Genomic DNA, 25,744 nt, shown 5'->3' with positions numbered 1-25,744 from the left:
CAGTGGCATACGTTTGGGATGGGAGCTGTGGCAATAAAGGAGAGCCGGGTACACACACACACTAACCAGAGTCTTGCTGCTAATCCGATCTCCTCCCATGTTTAGCCCCACCTCGGGATATTATTAGGTGCCTGCAGCCGCAAGGCATTCTAGTCAGAACTCCCTAGAGTTCTCACTAGATTGCATTGCGTTGCAAGCATCTATTGTAATCCTACGCGTTTATTAGGTGCCTGCAGCCACAAGGCATACTAGTCAGAACCCTAGGGTTCTCACTAGAATGCATTGTGCTGCGAGCACATCTTGTAATCCTACGCGTTTATTAGGTGCCTGCTGCTGCAAGGCATACTAGTCAGAACTCCCTAGAGTTCTCACTAGATTGCATTGCAGAGCAAGCATCTATTGATATTCCACTGGCGTTTATTCTGCTTGATATTACGTTTCCTCCCGTTTTTTGCCGCGCTTCTCCTCCCGCAGCTTTGAGAAAACCCCAACACAAGTTATATCAAAACGTGCGCCTTGACCGGGAATCGTGAGCTATGTCTTTTCTAAGACTTTCGCGTAACCATGGCGACAGAAATCGCGAAAATGTAAAATAATTTTCACTCATTTCCACTCACACAATAATGGGAAACCGAAAACAACCAAGCCCACTTCGGAGCATCACAGTGTCGTCATACTTTAACGTAGAAACGTGGTTGGAACTTTAAACGGGTCACAAGACTTGGGACTTTTCTGACCTAAGTCAAAGTTTTGATCCATGTTACGGTTTTTAAACAATCGCAGTTTACGTTTTGTACTTTTTTTTTACGTTTTCAGATTTTATAATGAGTGTGTATTGCGTTGTGTGGGCGGCAGCTAGAGTGGCCCACTCTAGCGAGATCCAGCAAAATAATCACCAAAAATCTCTAAACAAACTCCTCTCCTGCCTACAATTTCCAACCTACACGGACAATTTTTACATCAAAACGTTGCCATGGGCGTCGTCTAACCCTGTGTGTGTTTTCATGTTCATATGACTTGTAGTTTTTCTTAAAATCACCTCAAAGCGCAGAGAGTCATGGTCACACTCTCCATTGACTCCCATGTTAAAATGTCTGCTTTTGAGTTCTGGGAAAATCAAGACGAGGGTGATTTTAAAACTGTGATTTCTCTGTCAATTAACGCCCGTTTGTCACCAATTTAAATGTGGGAGTTGCCGAAAGCCTCCTGACGCTCACAAACCAAAAATTTCATCTCTATCATCAACCGTTCTTGAAATATGACAATTTTAAAACATGCTGTTTTCTCAGCTTTCTCTGCTGGTTTTGGAGAGATAGAGACAAGCGTGTGTGCGTGTGTTTGCGTGTGTGTGTGTAAGGAGCAGAGGGGACTTTGGGAGGGGCTTGTCATCAGTCTCTCTGTATTCTTCCACCCAAAACTTTGACGTCTAACTCCTCCCACAGTTTTGAGAAAACCCCCACACATGTTATATCAAAACGTGCGGCTCGACCGGGACTTGTGTGCGATGACTATTTCTAAGCGTTTCAAGTAACCATGGCGACAAAAATCGCAAAAAACTGCCATATAACTTCCACATACACATGAATGGGAAACAGAGGGGCTTGTGAATCTCTCTCCCCCTCTCTCCTTTAAAACTTGGTCTTTTAAAGGGTGACTCCACCAAAAAGTACTTCCAAGGTGGATTGGATCCAAATCATATAACTTCCACATGCCGCAAGAACTGCAGGCACCCTCGAAATTTCGGCACGGAATTGCCGATCTAGTGTTAACTTGTAATCCCCCTTCAGGAAAGTTTGCCGCGCTTCTCCTCCCACAGTTTTGAGAAAACCCCCACACATGTTATATCAAAACGTGCGGCTTGGCCGGGAATGGTGTGCTATGTCTTTTCTAAGCGTTTCGAGTTACCATGGCGATAAAAATGGCAAAAAACTAAGAACTATCTTCCACTCACACAACAATGGGAAATGTGTGTGTGTTGCACCAGTGACAGACTCTGTTGAGATTCAGAAATAATCAGAGAAATCCTCTAAACAAACTCCTCTCCTGCCCACAATTTCCAACCTACACGGACAATTTTTACATCAAAACGTTGCCATGGGTGTCGTGTAACCCTCTGTGTGTTTTCATGTTCATATGACTTGTAGTTTTTCTTAAAATCACCTCAAAGCGCAGATAACTCCAGTCACACTCTACATTCACTCCCATGTTAAAATGTCTGCTTTTGAGTTCTGGGAAAATCAAGACGAGGGTGATTTTAAAACTGTGATTTCTCTGTCAATTCACGTCCGTTTGTCACAAATTTAAATGTGGGAGTTGCCGAAAGCCTCCTGACGCTCACAAACCAAAAATTTTATCTCTATCATCAACCGTTCTTGAAATATGACAATTTTAAAACATGCTGTTTTCTCAGCTTTCTCTGCTGGTTTTGGAGAGATAGAGACAGAGTGTGTGCGTGTGTTTGCGTGTGTGTGTGTAAGGAGCAAAGGGGACTTTGGGGGGGACTTTGGGAGGGGCTTGTCAGTCTCTCTGTATTCTTCCACCCAAAACTTTGACGTCTAACTCCTCCCACAGTTTTGAGAAAACCCCCACACATGTTATATCAAAACGTGCGGCTCGACCGGGACTTGTGTGCGATGACTATTTCTAAGCGTTTCAAGTAACCATGGCCACAAAAATCGCAAAAAACGGCCATATAACTTCTCTCTCTCTCCCGCTCTCCTTTAAAACTTGGTATTTTAAAGGGTGACTCCACCAAAATGTCCACGTACTTCCAAGGTGGATTGGATCCAAATCTCCGGCCATATAACTTCCACATACACATGAATGGGAAACAGAGGGGCTTGTGAATCTCTCTCCCCCTCTCTCCTTTAAAACTTGGTCTTTTAAAGGGTGACTCCACCAAAATGTCCACGTACTTCCAAGGTGGATTGGATCCAAATCATATAACTTCCACATGCCGCAAGAACTGCAGGCACCCTCGAAATTTCGGCACGGAATTGCCGATCTAGTGTTAACTTGTAATCCCCCTTCACGAAAGTTTGCCGCGCTTCTCCTCCCACAGTTTTGAGAAAACCCCCACACATGTTATATCAAAACGTGCGGCTTGGCCGGGAATGGTGTGCTATGTCTTTTCTAAGCGTTTCGAGTTACCATGGCGATAAAAATGGCAAAAAACTAAGAACTATCTTCCACTCACACAACAATGGGAAATGTGTGCGTGTTGCACCAGTGACAGACTCTGTTGAGATTCAGAAATAATCAGAGAAATCCTCTAAACAAACTCCTCTCCTGCCCACAATTTCCAACCTACACGGACAATTTTTACATCAAAACGTTGCCATGGGCGTCGTCTAACCCTGTGTGTGTTTTCATGTTCATATGACTTGTAGTTTTTCTTAAAATCACCTCAAAGCGCAGACAACTCCGGTCACACTCTACATCCACTCCCATGTTAAAATGTCTGCTTTTGAGTTCTGGAAAAATCAAGACGAGGGTGATTTTAAAACTGTGATTTCTATGTCAATTCACGTCCGTTTGTCACAAATTTAAATGTGGGAGTTGCCGAAAGCCTCCTGGCGCTCACAAACCAAAAATTTTATCTCTATCATCAACCGTTCTTGAAATATGACAACTTTAAAACATGCTGTTTTCTCTGCTTTCTCTGCTGGTTTTGGAGAGATAGAGACAAGCGTGTGTTTGCGTGTGTGCGTGTGTTTGCGTGTGTGTGTGTGCGTGTGTGTAAGGAGCAAAGGGGACTTTGGGGGGGACTTTGGGAGGGGCTTGTCAGTCTCTCTGTATTCTTCCACCCAAAAGTTTGACGTCTAACTCCTCCCACAGTTTTGAGAAAACCCCCACACATGTTATATCAAAACGTGCGGCTCGACCGGGACTTGTGTGCGATGACTATTTCTAAGCGTTTCAAGTAACCATGGCCACAAAAATCGCAAAAAACTGCCATATAACTTCCACATACACATGAATGGGAAACAGAGGAGCTTGTGAATCTCTCTCCCCCTCTCTCCTTTAAAACTTGGTCTTTTAAAGGGTGACTCCACCAAAAAGTACTTCCAAGGTGGATTGGATCCAAATCTCCGGCCATATAACTTCCACATACACATGAATGGGAAACAGAGGGGCTTGTGAATCTCTCTCCCCCTCTCTCCTTTAAAACTGGGTGACTCCACCAAAAAGTACTTCCAAGGTGGATTGGATCCAAATCATATAACTTCCACATGCCGCAAGAACTGCAGGCACCCTCGAAATTTCGGCACGGAATTGCCGATCTAGTTCCGCTTATTATTCCTCATCCTCCCGTTTTTTGCCGCGCTTCTCCTCCCGCAGCTTTGAGAAAACCCCAACACAAGTTATATCAAAACGTGCGCCTTGACCGGGAATCGTGTGCTATGACTTTTCTAAGACTTTCGCGTAACCATGGCGACAGAAATCGCGAAAATGTAAAATAATTTTCACTCATTTCCACTCACACAATAATGGGAAACCGAAAACAACCAAGCCCACTTCGGAGCATCACAGTGTCGTCATACTTTAACGTAGAAACGTGGTTGGAACTTTAAACGGGTCACAAGACTTGGGACTTTTCTGACCTAAGTCAAAGTTTTGATCCATGTTACGGTTTTTAAACAATCGCAGTTTACGTTTTGTACTTTTTTTTTACGTTTTCAGATTTTATAATGAGTGTGTATTGCGTTGTGTAGGCGGCAGCTAGAGTGTGCCACTCTAGCGAGATCCAGCAAAATAATCACCAAAAATCTCTAAACAAACTCTTCTCCTGCCCACAATTTCCAACCTACACTGATAATTTTTACATCAAAACGTTGCCATGGGCGTCGTCTAACCCTGTGTGTGTTTTCATGTTCATATGACTTGTAGTTTTTCTTAAAATCACCTCAAAGCGCAGACAACTCCGGTCACACTCTCCATTGACTCCCATGTTAAAATGTCTGCTTTTGAGTTCTGGAAAAATCAAGACGAGGGTGATTTTAAAACTGTGATTTCTCTGTCAATTCACATCCGTTTGTCACCAATTTAAATATGGGAGTTGCCGAAAGCCTCCTGACGCTCACAAACCAAAAATTTTATCTCTATCATCAACCGTTCTTGAAATATGACAATTTTAAAACATGCTGTTTTCTCAGCTTTCTCTGCTGGTTTTGGAGAGATAGAGACAAGCGTGTGTGCGTGTGTTTGCGTGTGTGTGTAAGGAGCAGAGGGGACTTTGGGAGGGGCTTGTCATCAGTCTCTCTGTATTCTTCCACCCAAAACTTTGACGTCTAACTCCTCCCACAGTTTTGAGAAAACCCCCACACATGTTATATCAAAACGTGCGGCTCGACCGGGACTTGTGTGCGATGACTATTTCTAAGCGTTTCAAGTAACCATGGCGACAAAAATCGCAAAAAACTGCCATATAACTTCCACATACACATGAATGGGAAACAGAGGGGCTTGTGAATCTCTCTCCCCCTCTCTCCTTTAAAACTGGGTGACTCCACCAAAAAGTACTTCCAAGGTGGATTGGATCCAAATCATATAACTTCCACATGCCGCAAGAACTGCAGGCACCCTCGAAATTTCGGCACGGAATTGCCGATCTAGTTCCGCTTATTATTCCTCATCCTCCCGTTTTTTGCCGCGCTTCTCCTCCCGCAGCTTTGAGAAAACCCCAACACAAGTTATATCAAAACGTGCGGCTTGATCGGGAATCGTGAGCTATGATTTTTCTAAGACTTTCGCGTAACCATGGCGACAAAAATCGCGAAAAAGTGCCGAAATTTTCCCTATTAAAATGCATTGAAACGGCCAAAATTTGGAGAAAAACCAAGCCCGCTTTGGAGCATCACAGTGTCGTCATACTTTAACGTAGAAACGTGGTTGGAACTTTAAACGGGTCACAAGACTTGGGACTTTTCTGACCTAAGTCAAAGTTTTGATACATGTTACGGTTTTTAAACAATCGCAGTTTACGTTTTGTACTTTTTTTTTATGTTTTCAGATTTTATAATGATTGTGTGAGTGGTGTGTGGGCGGGAGCTAGAGTGGCCCACTCTAGCGAGATCCAGCAAAATAATCACCAAAAATCTCTAAACAAACTCCTCTCCTGCCCACAATTTTCAACCTACACGGACAATTTTTACATCAAAACGTTGCCATGGGCGTCGTCTAACCCTGTGTGTGTTTTCATGTTCATATGACTTGTAGTTTTTCTTAAAATCACCTCAAAGCGCAGACAACTCCGGTCACACTCTCCATTGACTCCCATGTTAAAATGTCTGCTTTTGAGTTCTGGAAAAATCAAGACGAGGGTGATTTTAAAACTGTGATTTCTCTGTCAATTCACATCCGTTTGTCACCAATTTAAATATGGGAGTTGCCGAAAGCCTCCTGACGCTCACAAACCAAAAATTTTATCTCTATCATCAACCGTTCTTGAAATATGACAATTTTAAAACATGCTGTTTTCTCAGCTTTCTCTGCTGGTTTTGGAGAGATAGAGACAAGCGTGTGTGCGTGTGTTTGCGTGTGTGTGTAAGGAGCAGAGGGGACTTTGGGAGGGGCTTGTCATCAGTCTCTCTGTATTCTTCCACCCAAAACTTTGACGTCTAACTCCTCCCACAGTTTTGAGAAAACCCCCACACATGTTATATCAAAACGTGCGGCTCGACCGGGACTTGTGTGCGATGACTATTTCTAAGCGTTTCAAGTAACCATGGCGACAAAAATCGCAAAAAACTGCCATATAACTTCCACATACACATGAATGGGAAACAGAGGGGCTTGTGAATCTCTCTCCCCCTCTCTCCTTTAAAACTTGGTCTTTTAAAGGGTGACTCCACCAAAATGTCCACGTACTTCCAAGGTGGATTGGATCCAAATCATATAACTTCCACATGCCGCAAGAACTGCAGGCACCCTCGAAATTTCGGCACGGAATTGCCGATCTAGTTCCGTTTCTTATTCCTCATCCTCCCGTTTTTTGCCGCGCTACTCCTCCCGCAGCTTTGAGAAAACCCCAACACAAGTTATATCAAAACGTGCGCCTTGACCGGGAATCGTGAGCTATGATTTTTCTAAGACTTTCGCGTAACCATGGCGACAAAAATCGCGAAAAACTGCGATTAATTTCCACTCACACAATAATGGGAAACGGCCAAAATTTTGAGAAAAACCAAGCCCGCTTTGGAGCATCACAGTGTCGTCATACTTTAACGTAGAAACGTGGTTGGAACTTTAAACGAGTCACAAGACTTGGGACTTTTCTGACCTAAGTCAAAGTTTTGATACATGTTACGGTTTTTAAACAATCGCAGTTTACGTTTTGTACTTTTTTTTTACGTTTTCAGATTTTATAATGGGTGTTTGAGTGGTGTGTGGGCGGCAGCTAGAGTGGCCCACTCTAGCGAGATCCAGCAAAATAATCACCAAAAATCTCTAAACAAACTCCTCTCCTGCCCACAATTTTCAACCTACACGGACAATTTTTACATCAAAACGTTGCCATGGGCGTCGTCTAACCCTGTGTGTGTTTTCATGTTCATATGACTTGTAGTTTTTCTTAAAATCACCTCAAAGCGCAGACAACTCCAGTCACACTCTACATTCACTCCCATGTTAAAATGTCTGCTTTTGAGTTCTGGGAAAATCAAGACGAGGGTGATTTTAAAACTGTGATTTCTCTGTCAATTCACGTCCGTTTGTCACCAATTTAAATGTGGGAGTTGCCGAAAGCCTCCTGACGCTCACAAACCAAAAATTTTATCTCTATCATCAACCGTTCTTGAAATATGACAATTTTAAAACATGCTGTTTTCTCAGCTTTCTCTGCTGGTTTTGGAGAGATAGAGACAAGCGTGTGTGCGTGTGTTTGCGTGTGTGTGTAAGGAGCAGAGGGGACTTTGGGAGGGGCTTGTCATCAGTCTCTCTGTATTCTTCCACCCAAAACTTTGACGTCTAACTCCTCCCACAGTTTTGAGAAAACCCCCACACATGTTATATCAAAACGTGCGGCTCGACCGGGACTTGTGTGCGATGACTATTTCTAAGCGTTTCAAGTAACCATGGCGACAAAAATCGCAAAAAACTGCCATATAACTTCCACATACACATGAATGGGAAACAGAGGGGCTTGTGAATCTCTCTCCCCCTCTCTCCTTTAAAACTTGGTCTTTTAAAGGGTGACTCCACCAAAATGTCCACGTACTTCCAAGGTGGATTGGATCCAAATCATATAACTTCCACATGCCGCAAGAACTGCAGGCACCCTCGAAATTTCGGCACGGAATTGCCGATCTAGTGTTGTGTTTGTTAGTGTGACACCTTGGCTAATAAGACTGTTTTTACACAGAGCGAAACCAACGTGATTAGCATTAGCCCCGACTGATATAGGGCAAGGGGAGAAAAAAAAAGACACAAACTCTAATGAACCTTGTGTTTATTTGATGTGAAATCCCATTCCCTGTAGAAGAAAACAAAAAAAATGTAGTTTTTATATTAGGAGTGGGCGATGGCAGCGTTGAAATATTTAGACCCACTATAGTTGCCACCTCCCGCAAAAGAGCCAAAAAAAGCAGACTTGGTTGTAGAGGCACTGCAGTGTCCTGGGAGAATCATTATGGACAGATTTGTTCCACATAGTGAAATATGAGTGAGAAGTTGCATGGCTCCATAAGCAGCAATACGCTCTTACAGTAATTCTCTCAGATCAGCTACCTGAGTTTATCCTCTTCTGTCCTACACACGGTAAAAAAGACACAAAGGTGTGACACAATTAGTAATGACAAGGGGCCAATGTGAAATCATATTAAAAAAAAAAATATATATACATACTGTATATATATATATATATATATATATATATATACACACATATATATATATATATATATATATGTGTGTACGGTGGGTGTGGATTACATCCTCTCCTCGGCTTGATGGACATTAGCCAAACATCAACAGAATTACATCAGCACTAAGTGTGGCTCTGAGAAGGTGTTTATCATGGATCTAGTTCACATCCAGTGACAAGTTCACCAGAATGAGCAGGGGTATTCCAGGAGATTGTGGGGGCCCTCATAGAACGGGGACCTTGGGGAAGAAAATAACATAGGGCCTAGTTAGGGGCGGTTTACAGTCTCCTGTTCATACAGATAATATATTTAATAGTGCTGTCAAACAGTTAAAATATTTAATCATGATTCATCGCATTAATGTCGTAGTTAACTCGCAATTAATCGCACGTTTCTACGACTTTTCACAGGAGGCGGATTTATTCCAAAAAAGGATCATTTGCTCTCTCATCATCCTCCTCCTCCTCTTCCTCACATCTGGCATAGCGTAATTAGATTAAGATGGCGCGAGAGATAAGGGCGACTCTCATAATTATTATTTAACCCTTAAATAATACCGTCCTGTCGTCGCCGACGGGATTTGGCGTGCATAGGTCCTCGTTAGCATAACTCCTAGACCGTTTGTGGGACGTCCAAAATTCAAAAACTACCGGAAAGCAGAGAAATAGAGCAAATTTTTGTTATGGTAGCCCCCAGAACTTCCACGTGACGTCAGCTTCTCAGTAGCATAATTCCTAAACGGTGGAGTAACTGCCAGATATCGAAAGTGAAAGCTATCTTGGAAAAAGGGTCAGAAACAATCACCCATTGAACATTTTCTGTTAAATAAATCCAGGCCTGATAAGTGGATTAATACATCATTATTATTATTATTATTATTATTATTATTATTTTGTTATTTGTTTAATTTCAGCTCCAGTATTTCTGATTCTCCTCCAGGTACCACCAGAGGAAGCTCGTGTGACACTGGTGGTACATGTACCACAGTTTGAGAACCATGGCGACTAAGCTAACTAAGCTATATAATTATTAGGGTTTGAGGGGCATTAAAAGTGCTAATAAAACTGTCTGAATACTTTTTTTTCTTTTGCCAGAAATGATAATAATCTCTTAAAATCTGACACGAGCAAATTATCTGATCACATTTAACGGAGCAGTTCACATGCACAGGTCACTGCATCCTCCTCATCATGACAACAGCAGCATCGGTACTATTGCTCATTTCTAAACCACAGATGAACCTCATACAGTAAATAACCTGACCTGAATAAAGTTAAGCAAATCTGGCAGAAAGCGAGCTATATTTAGAAAACAGCGCCCGCGTGTTAAAGAGGAAAAAGAATTGTGAAAAGGAGCCTTTAAAGCAAGTGTGGCGAGGGGCTTTGAGCTTGTCAGGTCTGACTGCAGTAATCAAACACTATTACCAGAGACTGAGAGGGGAGGAGAGGAACTCATAGAAGGTGGCAGTGCATCAGAGACTCCTGCACTACAGTACGGCTTATATGTGCGTGTGTTTTTTGAAGTGTGAGGGGCTGGGGAGTGCGGAGAGACCTCAGTACTCAGCTTGGGGCGTATAATCTATGGTTCATTTGCAGCTTTTCTCCCCAGTATGACAAGCCGTTTACAAGACGTAGCCTCTGCTGCTGACCCAGTTCTGAGTGGCTGCGTCGCGCGACAAGGCCCTGCCTCCCCATCAGGCCCTGCGCCTCGTCTAACTGACGATAACACTGCCACCCTCTGCCTCTCTGAACTGTGGAGAAAAAGAAAGAAAGAAAAAAAAAATAGGTCGCCCTGACCCACTTTTTTTTTCTCCCCTCCCTAAGATCGTGCAAGGAGTTCTGCAGAGCATGATCAAGGGAGACAGTAAAAGGGAGCGAGATAGAGAGGGGAAAACAAAGGAAGACGGGAAATTTAAAAAAAAAAAACAGACAGAGAGATTTTCTCTGTGATGAAAACCTGAATTCTGGCAACACTTTCCTGTGGCCTTTGGAATACAGGCGACCTTTATCAGCTGGCCTGTTGTATGTTTGGCAGAACAAAAAAAAAAAGCCTCCCACGCCTTGATACAACAAATGTTCCTGAGGTTAAACACCACGCACCACCCCCCCGCCCAAACCTCTACATCTCCTCTTCTAGTTGGCCGGCCATTATATCATGTCTTACTTAGAATGCTAAATGGGATACTCTGCCTTATTTAAACACAGACGTACACACTTCTTTTTGCAGTAATCCAACACCCACGGAGCTATGACATGTCACGCAGCCAGAAAAATTACGAGCATTTCTTGGCTCGTGGAGATATTACGGGGGCTAACTGAGCCCGGGAGCTGCTCTAATGCCTGGGTAGCATGACACCGACCCCTTCGAGTGCCTCTGCGTGGGACAGGACAACCTCATGATATCTCTCAGATCACGCCACGGCATTCTCATGCAAAGCCCGTCCCTTCATTAAGCCGCGGCTCGCTCGTGCATCGCGTTTGTAATCCCTCTCCCTCAGCCAGGCACGCCGCTCCTCAGAGTTTCATTCATTCGTTCATTCATTTACAGAACTGATCGTTCATTCCGCAGTGCCCTTTGTATCAGTGTCGGCTTCCCGTTTGTACACACTGTGAAGAGACTAATCAATGCACACCTTTGACTGCTCATTTGAATATTAGTGTGCCCACCAAAAATTATCACTCATCACTCATCCTGGTGGTGCCTCGGTGTTGCTTAGCAACCTTTGTATAGCTCCAGTGGCTGTATGTTGGAATGAAAGCGACACTTAATCATTACCTTTTAAAAAACACTTTGTCTTTCCATGGAGACTCGAGCCTGATTTATATTATGTCGCTTTGTGCACGTTGAAAGACAAAAATGACAAAGTACAGACAGTCGTATATTGCGCCGCCATCATATTTTGTCACGCGATACGTTTGGACATATTCTCCAGCTGCTCTTTCTCTTACGTTGTGCACAGCATGTCATTTCTGAAGGTACGGATCTCGCAATCAAACTCTAATCAGGATCATGGGAACTGTCGTCATTTTGTCTTTACCTGTGTGACTTTACTGGGAGGGCTCGGACGGCAGGACGCGCAGCACGCAGCAATCCACGAGTGACAAATACACAGAGACTAGTATCAGCCAATATTTCATAGGGCAGTTTGCCTTTGAAGTTAGAGCAGAGACGGGCAAAGCTGATGACGTCACAGATGACGCATTTCTATGAATTTGAAAAAAAAGACTGTACAAAATGGATAAAATATATGAAATGACACTTTTTTTGATGGAAAAATCTAAGGTAAGAGTGACTTTAAATCTCTTCCTCTTCGCCTCACACAATTAAATAGAAGTATATATCGTGAGCGGTTACGGTGGACATGACTGAAACCTTTCGCCGAAGCATTCATTTCAAAAATGTTGCCTGACTCTAAGTTTCTTTAAGCCGAGCAATACGAATATAAATCAGTCTTTATGGAACTTAAGTATTCTACTTCATCTATAATGCGCTAGCACTTTTTTTATGGCAGCAGAAGTAATCCACTCTCTGTGCATTGTAATGATTTTACACTTCCCGGGCTTTTCTAATGCCACAGCACACACACGACTTGCGAGAGTACAGTGTTTAAATTTACTTAAATAAAGCCTGTCACAAAAGCTCTTTGGGCATTAGCGTGACTTATGCTAGCACCCCGGTGTCACACAATACAAGAACATCAGCCTCTCTGGCAGATGCTGGCGACTGACTGCGCGTGTGTTTTTCCACATGTGTACTCATTTGCATCGGCCACAGTTTGACACTCGGGACAAAAAAGGGAGGAGGGTTTATCTGGCGTTAAACTCTCACCAGCATGACGCTAACTAAGCCCCTGTGTGCCAGCGCTGACCTAGTGCACACTTGCACACAGACATGGCGGTGCCTCGGAGACCAGTCATACAGTAAAGCTCCACTTTCCAACATGCAGAAAAGAGTGGAAATACAAACAACAACAACAGAGAAGAGAGTATAATATCTCCCTTGCTGGTAGAGGTTCCAGTTCCAGTTAAACAGGGTTGGATGTAGGTCAAGCCCTGCCTCCTCGTAAGCACCAAGGTCAACGCTGAATGGAAGGAAAGGTGGCTTAGAGAGAAAGACGGCCCCGGATAAACCACATGCGTCTGGCTCTGGTGCCAGGGCCAGCCACGGACATGTAAACACAGTTACACAAGCACACTGTGTGCTACTCTCAGGTGTGAAATCATACATGTTATACAAGCTTCACTGCGGCTCCTGTTACCCTTTTATTATCCAAACAAGGCTTAACTTGCACATAAGTTAGCAGCACTTGTGCCGGGGTGCGTTCTATTGACGTAACACAAAAGGTGCACCTCAGACAACCGGGGGCGAAATACATATAAAAACATGAAGCGGCAGGTTTGCCCTACTGTACGCCGCTCCACTGTGTGAGCTACAGGTGTCTCCAGGTGGGGAGTCTGTATCCAAGAATGATTGATTAACACAGGAGCAGACGTACATTCATTTAGAGTCGCAACAAACTATTATTTTCAGTTGCTTTGTCACACATATATATACACATATACGTATATACGCATATATATATATGCATATATATATATACTGTACATGGAGCAGATACAGGGAAACATATGCTCGTCTTTGCTCTTTTCTTCCTAACGCCTCAGTCGTTTGATCCAGACACATTATGGCCTGTAGCAACCAACGCAACAGTGTCATGTGACCTCACGCCCTCCACCACATGATGAGTTCCTTTTTATCAAAGCTGCCGAACATGGTACGTCCTGGCCTGCGTTCTAACAAGTGAGGAAGCACCTCACTTTTGTGACACTTTGTGACACTTGGCTCCAGATGGAGAAGAGAAAGAGAAAGAGCAGATTTCTGTGGAAAGAAGACGGGGGAAATTAGTCTCCTCTTCTTCATATAGTCGCCTGATATTGTGCTTCGTCTCACACGCAGCCACGGGCACAGTAGCATATTCGTAAGAGTTTGTAAAAGAGCTTCACAAGTCATCGGATTAAGTTGTTCGTGCTTCCCGTTTAAAAAAAATATAGCCACGTTTTGCCAAAATGTTGGTTTCTTTTGTTCATTTTAAAATCTGCTGTCGCATTCAAAAATGTTTACAAGATAGACATTAGCCTGTCGCCGCTACTATTCCTCACACATACGCTGAGAACTACTTGACTCATATCTACAAGAAGAAGTTTAGCCTGAGGCGATGACGGCAACGAAAATAACAAAGTTGAAAGAAAAAGAAGTTGACCGGAAAAAAACACAGGATGAATCATAGCTGGTCATTAGTTCAGAAATAAAAGTAACATTGAAGACAACGCAGCTGAATGATCGCTGAGCTCCTCCAAGACATTTGAGGACGTTCTTGTCTTTCACTAGCCCTAGACGGAGAACTCATAATGTGCTGAATGGAAACAATCACACAAGGCTGTGTCCAAATATCCTAAAAGCAGACCTAAATATCCTGAAAACCTTAAATCTCATTAAGTTGCGTGTACAAATGCAGTCTAAACAAATCCTGCCATATGGTAAACACATCCAGGGGGCCCAAATGTTGACGTTACTATATATATATAATATAATACTCAGGAGCTTACGCTAAAAGCCAGTGTGGTTTTTAACAGCGGGGCAGCTGCAGGGAGTGAGTGAAGGCAACTGCAATAACACGAGTCCATGCGGCGAGCTCACCCTGGACATGAATCACTGTGGACATGAAGCAACCGCTCCCTGACATATGCTGGTACCGGTGATTGAGAACTGAACAGATGACTAAACCTGCTCCGCTCGTCACAGTGGGGGCGGGCGATTCCCAAATTCAGACGAGGGCCGGGGATCACCGGAGCTGCCCCGCTTGCTCTGACACGACCTCGACCCCTCTCTGACCTTGGGAGTGAATGACCAATTGAGTGACAGTCCCCGCGGCTGCATGTGGCGAGTGTCTCCACCCCCTCATCCGAATAGACATACAAGGTCGGGAGAGGAGGACTGAGGGGGGTGGGGGGTGAGGATGGGTGAAGGGGTGTCACATGATTGGATCTCCTTCTGGAGAGTTACTTAAAAAGCCTCCTGCGCAATCAGGTCAAGGTCGTGCCCTAGCCTTAATGCCAAAGGAAAAGAGAGAAGTCGTCTGCGTGTTTAAAGAGCGCACAAGGACAGATGAGTGGGAGCAGGAGTGTCTGCATGTTCCTGCCCATGTTCTGCTTCCTCGATAACTCCAAAAACACGAGCTATGATTCCATTAGTCGTATTAATCTCCCTGCTTAGTGGACACTTTTATTCAAAGTCACTTACACAATTATCACTCGCGTGCATCTCTTCCCACTTCCACAGCCGAATATTTACTGGAAAAATCCAGGTTAATTGCCTTTGCTCAAGGGCAGAGGGTGAGCGGAGTATGAGCCAGCAATCTTCTGGTCACCGGTCCATTTTCCCTAAGTAATAGGTCATACGGCTGCCTCAAGTCATCAGCCCAGCGCGCTCCATCTTCTCTCAAATGGCCTTTTCTGCTCTCTGGGAGCCTTCTAACACAGTTATGAGACAGCTGCACTTCTGAACCACAGTCTTTCGGTCTGTTTAGTCTGCTCTAGTGAGGATGTACTGAATAACGCCACCCCGCTAATGGATTTACAAGTGGGCCGGAGGTTCGCGAAAGGACGGCATGTTTCAGAAATTCAAGAGACCACTTTCAGGGAGAGAAGGGGTTTGGAATTTTGCCAGATGTCCTCGTTCCCTCCTCGGTTGTGAGGGAGTACATTCATTTTCTCTGATTCGGAGATGTGTGCTACTTATTTAGCCACATTCGCAGTCAGGAGATATTATTTCTTATACATTCATTCATTGACAAATATATATACTGTACATGTAAAAAAAATAAAATAAAACGAGATCTGAAATGTCAGAGTCATTACACGACAGCTCTTTGTGAATCCTAGCAGACACTAATTGATTTTACACAAGCGACAACCTTTGACTAATCTGAATAAAATAAGGTGTTTCCATGGGGATTCACTGAAATTCCTCCTATTGAATGCCCACGTAATGTGCCACAGATCTATGTGAGCCCGCGCAGCTCCAACTCTCCACAGCCACCCGCACAGGTCCCTTGTTGCCCAGCAACAATTCAGCTCATCACTAGAAGCCAAAAAGTTACACAATTACAGTTCCAGCCAAAAAAGGATTTGTGTGGGGAGTGCGGCACATAACACCATTCAACGCGTTACATCCAACTCCTATAAGACGCGAGTGTGAATGAATGAGGAAGCGGGGAAACCCCCGACTCTTGCATTTTCCACATATCCTGCAGAGCCAAGTGATGTGAAAGAATGTGAGTGTTCGCTGCATTTGCACGGGGAAAAAAAATAAAATGAAATTTCCCAAACATCGACAGTGAAATGGTGTCGTCTGCACTCTGAAGTGTTGCTGTGCTGGTGGCACACAGAAGCAGCTCATAGGTACAAAGTTTAATGACGCCTGAATTTCCCCCAAACTTCACCCTTTCTGTGTGTGTGTGTGTGTGTGTGTGTGTGCTATGGAAATAAATCTCAGGGACTCAGCCTCGAAACATATACTGCATATGCATCTCCCGCTGCCACCCTCTCCTCCCTCCCTCCCTGTCGTCCTGTGCAATATATCCATCATTCATTCATAAATTCTGAAAACTCCTCTTTAGTTAATTGCCTGGGAAAATTTAATTTCAAAAGAAAGCTTTTAAAAGAGAAAGATATAATTAAGTTGCAGGGATTTCTCTGCCCCCTCCTTATCAGGGGCAGTGGGAGGGGGCTGAGGGGGGCATGTGCTCTGAGCTGTGCAGCTCTGCACCGCTCCATGTCAGAGAAGTCATACACCCATGTTTAAAGCAGAGCGTTACGTAAAGCCTCCCCCTCTGCACAGGCTTACTGCACCAGACGCTGTGTCCTTGCCTAGGCTGCTCAAGGTTCCCAAAAGGACAGGCTGCTAAGAAGTTGGGAAGGACGGGGCCTTGTGATAGCCTGCAAGGGGAGGGAGGCAGGGAGGGAGAGAGAGAGGAAAGGTAGGAAGGGGTGAGAGAGAGAGAGAGAGCTGCTGCCTGTGACAGCCTTGGACTTTGAATTCAGCGCCAGACAGGCTCATGCATCAATCCCTCAACTTACAAAGACAAGCCACTAACCTTGACGAGGCCAGGGACTCTTCAGGAATGAGTGGCATTTTCACTTAGCCCCAGCGTCTGCCCTGCACTCCTGCCACATAACCTGGTTAAAATAAGACACGGCTGAATAACAGCCGACCTCCGTCTCCAGCTGCGGTGACCCGCTTGTTCTAGCCTTCAACCCTTAGGCTTCTTAGGGACGCGTGCAAAGACGCATTTAGAGGCAGCACAGGTAGCGTTTGGTACACAGTCCGGCCCCAGCGCCCAATGGGCGCCGCCGGTGTGTGTTTGACCGAGGCGTGGAGCGATCCGTGTTTACTGTGATCTTTGGGATCAACAACTGCATTATCAGACTTAATTACCAGCGTCTTCTGGCTGCTGCGACTCAACAATTCAAACACAACAGCGCCGAAATATGCAGAGAGGTGCTTGCCATCTCTATTCTCTCGCCGTAAATAAAACAAGGCCAATGTTCTTGGTAACATGTGCACGCGCAGGCCGAGCATGCCTCCGATCTACGACTGTCCTCATTCCCCCCACCCACTCGTGTGACATTGGCCTGCTTGTGGCAACAAGCAGAGACCTTCCTCTCTCTTCTGACTGCAGCATCCTGGCAGCGTGCTCACCACAATGGTGGAGAAAGTGTCCTACTGCACCTCCACAGCCTGGGGCAGCAGCTCTGCTACAGGAGCAAGAGAAGGAGAGAGAGAGAGAGAGAGAGAGAGAGGGAGGGGGGAAAGGAAGGAAGTCGGTTCCACTCGGCTCCTCTGCTGTGACCACCAGTCTGGCCAGGAGAAGAGTCAGCCCCTCTCACATCACCCAGGAGGTGTCCTGCTCCATGCTACATCTCCTCAGTCTTAACTTATCGAATCAGAGAGAGAGAGCGACAGAAGCGAGTCGGCGTTGAGCTGGCGGCTCCATTACCACAGCGTAAAGTAGCTTGATGCTGTTACCCGGCTCTGCTTCACTGATCGTCACAATTAGGCTTTTCACAGCTGTTGTTTTCCGAGCAGGCCGATGCTTCACGTGGGCAACGCGCGCTATCTTTCCTCTTTCGGGCGCTTCCCACCACCAACCCCCGTTTCATGAGCAGCTTTCAGTGAAGTTTAAATAATTCACAGTAATTGCAATCAGCGGCGATCAATCGGTGGAGATAATTGAGGGGCCTGTCATTGCGCCGAGGCCAAGGTGAAGCGCGGAGGCAGAGGAGCGGAGAGCTGGAGGTGAGGGTGACGGCGGTGGGAGGGGGAGTCATTCAACAGATGAGCTCGGGCTCAGTGTAGCTCTCAGGGGCTGCGGTGTGCAGGCGTCCATCTTTCTTCCTCGTGCATACGCGAGCGATGGCTGTATAGGCGCATTTAGCCGTTCCTGCCTCGTCATCAGAATGAGTCCCATTGACTTTGGCTGCCTTCTGTTTATGACAGAAGCACCAACAGGAGCTGGAGTGATTGCCTCTGAATGAGATAGTGCTGCTATAACTGCGAGAGCCTCCACACTAAGAGCCCGGAGTTCACAGGGGGAGAATCTCAAACTGCGCACACAACGGATCTTTGTTGCGGAGCCCCAAAATTTGTTGTGCTGGGTTTTCAAAAGTGGTTTCATTTAGTGGGTAACGTATATACTGACACACTATTCTGTAGAAGTCGACTGATGTGTTGTTGTTACTGTTTTTTACGACCAACGCCGACACAATCTTTAGGAATCGGTTCTGATCAGAATTAAATGACACCAATGGTCTGTCTGCACTGTGCTGCACTTAAATACATAGAAATAACACATAAACTGAATATTAAATACATGTAACAGGTCATCGGACGTTGTCAAATTAACTTTCAGGTGGAATAATTATGTCTGGGTGCACTTAAATGCTGCACCTTTAATATTCTCAATAGAGCGGCCACAATCAACTCATTATCAACTAATACCTTGATCACCAGCTGTTGTGAGAGTCAATGAATCAGTTTTATTTTTTCAATATAATAAACAAAAATAAGATTTCTTATTTCAGCTTGTTAAATGGTCTTTGCTAAATAATCCCAGGATTAATCCACAAAAATAAATCAGGAGTTGCAGGCCTACTTTTAAAAAATAACACATTGATAACAAAGTGATTAATTTATGATCAGACTTCAGACTTGTCGCGAAAGCCTCGACATTCTCTTCATCTTAGCTTATTGTTGTGATATAGAGACGTAACATGGCGTGAGCGTGAAATCCTTCGACAGATAAGAACTGCGGAGGAGGCGCAGGGTCACGGGGGCGACATTCTCTTTAATAGTAAGACGCTAAATTCAACATCTTGTACTTTTGTCTCGTCGTTGTAACTGATATACGTCTTAGGCCCCCGGCGAGGAGATTTACGGCACGGCGTAAATCTTCGCCACTGTGGCACTGAGTATTGTCATTAGCAGAAAGTGTCTCCCGGATAAACAAACAGTAAAAAGAACAATAAAATGATTTGGCTTAATGCATGCTCTGCACAGATATTACAGAGCCCCGGGACAATTAGAGGAATGAGCTTGTGGCCAATGGGTCTCAGGTTTGATTCCTCGGTGGACTGACAAAGTGCAGGCCAGTAAGTGGATGAGAAATGCACCTCTCTTCTTCAACATCTACTGTCAAAGTGCCCTTGAACAATGTTCAGTGGCCAACAACACAAGTGCTGGGCAGCTCCCAGGTCTATAATAAATCAAAACCTCTGCAGTAAATGCATGACACTTGTTCTGCTAGATTGCACATTAGTTTGTTTATTCGCAGAGTATCTCGGCAATCAAAAAGCACGATGCCACCCTCAATTTTTCCCTCTTCCCGTGTGCGTGCGTGCGTCTGTTTGTGAGTGTCTTTGCTATTGTGACTGACAGATTTACAAACAGTGGGCCCAGAGTTGGCACGGTAGCGGCAGTTAGAGAGGCTGTTAGCAGAGATAAGTGCCCGGGCATGTGCTCCTGTATCTGTAGCATCGTCCTGTATAAAAATATACTATTACATCAAATTATTTAGAGGAGAAAGCAAAGTCGCTGACTCCTGCAACGAGTGGAAAAACATCACACACACATGTGCAAGAGCGCCGTCGCGGGAAACACGCGCATCAAAACATGCCACTTCGTACGGCAGCTGTGGCATGATAAGATTTGCAGCAGATGAAAGGCAGCAGCCGGGGGGACAAAGAGTGAAGAGTGCAGAGTCCACTCTTGCGACTGCTCAGCGGCTTCATTTGCATTTGGCCATTTGAATGTCCTCTGGTTGTGTTGCACGCTTACTGCACATCACTCAACAGCAGCACCCTGGACAATAGCAGAGACGACACAGGCAAATCAAGAAGCATCCAATAATACTTTGAGTCTCATGCCACGCCGACACATGCTGACTTCTGAGGTGCACCTTTTAAAAGTTAAGGCTATAAATGTGGAGGTTTTACTTATCTATGGCAACAGAGGACACGCTGAGCTACCTTGAACATCTTGTGAAAGTTCAGGTCAAATAATTAAGCAGCTTAAATGCTTAACAAAGAAAAGGCTAAAAAGGCAGACCCCCAGACACACACAGTGTTTAGAAGGCTTTAAAAAAGTTTTCTATGCTAAATACTTTTGGTGTTAAGTCTACTTACAGCAGCCCTCTTTGTAAACTGCCCTTTTATAACATAAACTGAAGATGGACTTTGCCCTCTTTCCTGTAACTTGCAGCAAACTTCAGTCCCTGACCTTTTGCCTCCGTGCTGCTCCAAAGTCCAACAGAGCAATGAGACATTTCCGGAAAAAGGAACACCTACACACACACGCGCGCACACACACACACACACACACACACACAGGCCCATTCAGAAAGGCCCATGTGGCTGAAAAACAACCCTTTCAAAACGTATCACACATGACGACATGGTGATGTGACAGGCTGCAAGCGACCAAATTCAACCGGCTGCATTTGAATCCGCTCACTGGAGTGAAGCTGGGAAGGACCAGATTTTTTTTTTCCCCCTATTTGGGTAACGAGGCAAAACAAAATGACCATTAATGGGGATCATTAACTAAGCCATTGAATCCATACCATGGCTTTTTGGAGTGCATTTAAGGGCCAAATGTTACCTTGATACTGGCGATGTTATAGGCCTGTTGTAGCAACATTGCTCTGTAACATTTTAACCATTCTCCCCTTAAACTGTATTTACAGGACGTACTCTGGGAGCTTAGTGCCACTCTCGCTGCCCCCGCTTGAGTGGTTATGCAATGTGAAATCAGGAAAATGACACTACGGGGGAATATACTAATGCATGCCAGACAAATTTTGAGACCGTCTCAGGTAATAATCCCAGTTTCAATCAATTCAACCTCCGAAAAGAGGTTTAAAAAAAAAAGCAGGAAAAATAAGAATGAAAACCTTGCAGGGAAGTATTTCTTGGCAGCTGTGGAGATTTCTCATTAAGTAGACTAATGCATCCAGGACAAAGCTATAATTTAACACCTCTGCAAGCCTTCTGATGACTCAGGCTCAACGTACAGTACAGTAGGAGCTGCTCAATCTTCTCAAGGCCTTGGGTTCCACTCAAAAACCCACCTCAAGGTCTTTAAAGGGTGCAGGACTCAATCAGCAGTGACTCACACAATAGTGCAACTGTGAAGGGTCTCCCATTGGTGGTGCTAACAGTCTGACGACTCAATGAGATCAAGTGTTCTGACATTACATTACAACTTCTGTGGCAGAACTGCCTGTGTGTGTGTATGTGTAGGTCTGTCTGTGTGTGTGTGTGTTGACATGAAATGGTGGCAGCATTCATTCACACAGCTGTGACACATGAAACGCAGCAGCAAGGAAATAGTAGCAGAATGGTCTCAGTTCGGCTCTTGTTATTTCTCTCCTGGTGATGAATTAACCATTGACAAATTGGAGAAATACGTCTATTGTGGGCCTAATGTGCTGGTCATGATGTCAACACACACACACACACACACACACACAGGCTGTTATTGCTGAAGTGAATCAGAAGACTGTAACTGCACGCGCGCGCGCACGCACGCACTCGTTTTATTACCCCTCGATCTTCTTTATCCAGCGTTTTCGGCGCTATATCCATATGCGCCTCATCACACACACACACACACACACATACACATACAGTCTTCCCCACACGCGACAAAAACACGCAAATACAGTCATCGACACCGCGCCCTGTATGTAAACCACCCGATTCCAGTTCACCACCACTAGCTCATCATAATACAATATTATAGTGATAAAATGGCTGTGTATGTGTGTGTGTGTGTGTGTGTGTGTGTGGAGCGCCTACCTGCGTTGTCCACCCCACAGTCAGCCGGAGAGACGCATCGTTATTATTCGACAGGCAAATCCATTGAAAACGGTCGCATCTAGTCTTGACACCTCAGGCAGCAAAACAGAAGCGGCGACGCAGCCTTTGACAACGATACTTGGAGGAAAAAAAAACATACATACGAATCGATGTGTTAGTCCGAAAACAACAACAACAAAAATAATAGACGCCTCGTCTTTTAGGAGCTCGGGTTTAGGTGAGCAGCAGCAGCAGCGGCGGCGGCAGCGTGTAGTCGGTCTGTGTGAATTGTTTATTCTCGGAGTCTGCTGTGCTGTGCTGTGGAGAAGTGAGCGGAGACAGCCACACTGCTCCTCCTCTGCTGCCGCTGACACCACCCTTAAAGGAACAAGACCCACTCGCTCACTCATTCACTCATTCACTCACTCGCTCACTCACTCACTCCCACTGCACACTAATAATACATTCATTATTGTATTAAAACGCGCTTTAATGTGCATTTGTTACCCTCACCCAACTGTCTGTGCGCGCTTTATTTATAACTCAACTGTACAGGGGCGAGCAAAAAAGAGTTTGAGGCACCAGAGCAACGGGGACTAGGGGGCCCAACACTAAATCCTATTAGCCAAAGATCTTAAACTCACATTCTGCTGCCAATGATGTCATTCAAATGTGATATTTATAGATTCACTTTCTGTCATAATAACTATGTTTGTTTGTTTTTTTCTGAATTATATAACCTTACACATCAAAACAAACACCTTTATTTCGAAATGATGAAAAATAGCGTCACAAATGTTATTGCTATATCAAAACTTTAAGCTAATATCGCTCACCCCAACACAGTTAGACTTTTTTTTTTACTTGACTGGCCCCCTTCTAACTCATATGGCCCCTAAGTCATATGAGTTTGAAACCCCTGATATATTATTTTACTTTGTGTCCCCCCCTTTCCATTTGAAATGGTACCAAAATAATTGCTCCACCCACAATAGTCAGCTGATTGGGTGACAGAAAAGCGCAACTCCCTTGCGATCTGTCTAAATATCCCATAGAAGTCTATTCCCATGCAAAGCTTGACGTCTCGTTGAGACAAACAGCAGGAAAATACGCTGAATGCCGCCGCTCGTCGTTGTCGTCGCGCTAGCCCACACCCCGCATAAAGGTACTGTTCTCAGTCGAAACGCAAGCTTGACCCAGATCTTTATCATTCCAAACCGAACTGTACCATGATGGAAACATGGCATTATGTAGAAGCAAAGCAAGGCCAGGTTCATGGAAAGCCTTTTCATTTAGGCACACATATTAACTAATAACATCATCCACACATTGAGCCTGAAGGCTTTTTTTGGAAACAGACCTACAGCCAATATTTTTTTAAGTAAGCGGCACTCATCTCACAGCAACACAGACCTTTAAAATGATCTTTTCAAACCATTTCTGCATCTATATCAGTCGCATATGTCACAAACACAATGCGTCCTGTTCCTCTTTCACAGTAATAGCACTCAAGCGTTTCAGTTCCCTGAATGCATTGTTGTTTGAGGAGTATTCAGAGCAGGGGAGTCTAACTCTAATACTCTGGTGGAGGGGGGGGGGCACATGAGCTTCAAAAATATATGTTTAGAGTATGAGGGGAGTAAGTGTGAGACCCCTGAACATCTCAAGGGTTTACGGAGTTAAAACTGGGCGAGACGGAGAAAATATCCCATAAGAAGGAGTTCTCTGGGAGAAAATGCCTTGTTGCTGCGAAAGGTCAGAGGAGAGTGACCAGACTGGTTTGATTAGAATATAAAAACAACATAAACTCCAATAATCACTCATTAAAACCAATCTATACAGAAGACGGTCTCTGAGCGCACAGCTCATCGGCCCTTGAAGCAGATGGGCCACAGCAGCAGATGATCACACCAGGTGCATTCACTGTAATTTATACTATTAACTAAAAATCAAGCAATTCCCAGGAACTCCCTCTCAGCTCAGGGCCACAACTAATTGCCTCCTTTATCGTCACCGTTGCAAAAACCCCAGAACAGAACCACAAGCCGGGATAGTCTTTTATTGTTAAAACAGGAAGTAATAACAAGATTGTTGTGTAATGTTTTGTGTGTTTCTGGGAGAATTGTTCTAACCCCGATACTATGATCAAAGTTTACTTGGCTTGCAATCGTAGATTTATTTTTAACATCAGGCCTGGACCACAGAAGCAAAAAGACAATGGCTCTGACCAGCTAACAAAACAAGAAATGTCCACATACCAGTTCAGGCTACTCAAACACACACAGCCACACATATTTTGGGATGTTCAACAATTGCTGGCCATTTATATTACATAAGCAATACTCAAACCTGATAAAACCCAGTTGTACGCCTGCGACTTTATCATACGTGAACAAAATAGAAGCCACACTTATCCTGAACATTAAAGAAAGAAGTCCATGAGTCCGAAACACGGTGCCGTCTGATGACGCCGCTACTGCTGTATACAGACGTCTTAAAGCCATTCCACAATTTCAACTTTGAAATTTGTTAGGGATGTGTCGACATCTACTGCCATCCGATGGTGAAGTGTGAGTATACCAGGGTCCGCTATATGCGACGCGCACTTCGGCATGACGGTTTAGCGGTTACCTGATGGTGTTGTTATGCTAAACAATACAGGTTGTTGACCCGCCTCACCTAGTTTCAAGTCGTTTTCACCCGGGAGATTTCAACACTCACACAAACGCAAATAATGACCCTTCACACCTTGGCCGCCTGGTGTCCACATCTAGATCCAATTGCCAATCCGATCACCCGTCACCATCCCCCTCTTCTTCTACAAAGATTTCAGATCAGTAAACTGGCTGCATTCTCTAGACAGGTAACCACCACACAGAGGTTAAATACCTGGAAGTTCCCACCACAAAGTCAAAACTGAAGAAGCCTCTTAGATGAGAGGGGACACGTTTGTAACTAATCTAAACCAAACAGATAGTTATAGAAAGCAGAAGTACCCACGTCTAGTTAGTGTGTGAAATGTGCTTATATATAGTGAAAAGTATAGTGATGTGAAAAGGAGGACATTTTCTTCTCAATGCCCAGCCCTCCTTCAGACTGGAGCATGAAATGTTACCTCGGGAGTCATAAAAGGTCCAGACTGGTGTGGACACTTCTGATTTTCTGTTTTTCCATCCCCTATGTCTAGCACCTAGTTATTGTTAAATTTGCATTTCCATTCATCATCTCCTTCTTTTTTTCCCAGCTAAGCAAATGTAAAAGTACTTAGGTAATAGAGGTGTAGTAGTAAATCAGTGGAGTGCCCCTTTATCCAAACATTCAGATTTTGGGAATAAAGACTTTCCCATTGATTTGCCAGCATAAAGTTGAACAAATAGAATACACTTTGTTTACCACGTCACCAGACAGTGGCAGAACCGAGAGGAGAAATTTTAATGCATAATAATAATTCCTCAACCTCTCTTA

The 25,744-nt window shown here is 44.5% G+C and overlaps 1 protein-coding gene across 2 annotated transcripts in view; it reads right to left on the bottom strand.

Annotated features, from left to right (window-relative positions):
- Nucleotides 1-22,596, bottom strand: part of nrip1b (nuclear receptor interacting protein 1b) — a 46,081-nt gene extending 23,485 nt beyond the window's left edge. For both annotated transcript variants that reach the window (XM_044042185.1, XM_044042184.1), the window contains exon 1: nt 22,280-22,596. The gene's annotated coding sequence lies outside the window, so the exon portion shown is untranslated. The remainder of the gene's footprint in view (nt 1-22,279) is intronic.
- Nucleotides 22,597-25,744: the final 3,148 nt, after the last annotated feature.

The sequence above is a fragment of the Solea senegalensis genome, linkage group LG13 (assembly GCF_019176455.1).
Source record: "Solea senegalensis isolate Sse05_10M linkage group LG13, IFAPA_SoseM_1, whole genome shotgun sequence".
Taxonomy (NCBI): Eukaryota; Metazoa; Chordata; class Actinopteri; order Pleuronectiformes; family Soleidae; genus Solea; species Solea senegalensis.
Note: the sequence above shows the minus strand (reverse complement) of the source record. Positions and strands in the feature narration are given on the sequence as shown.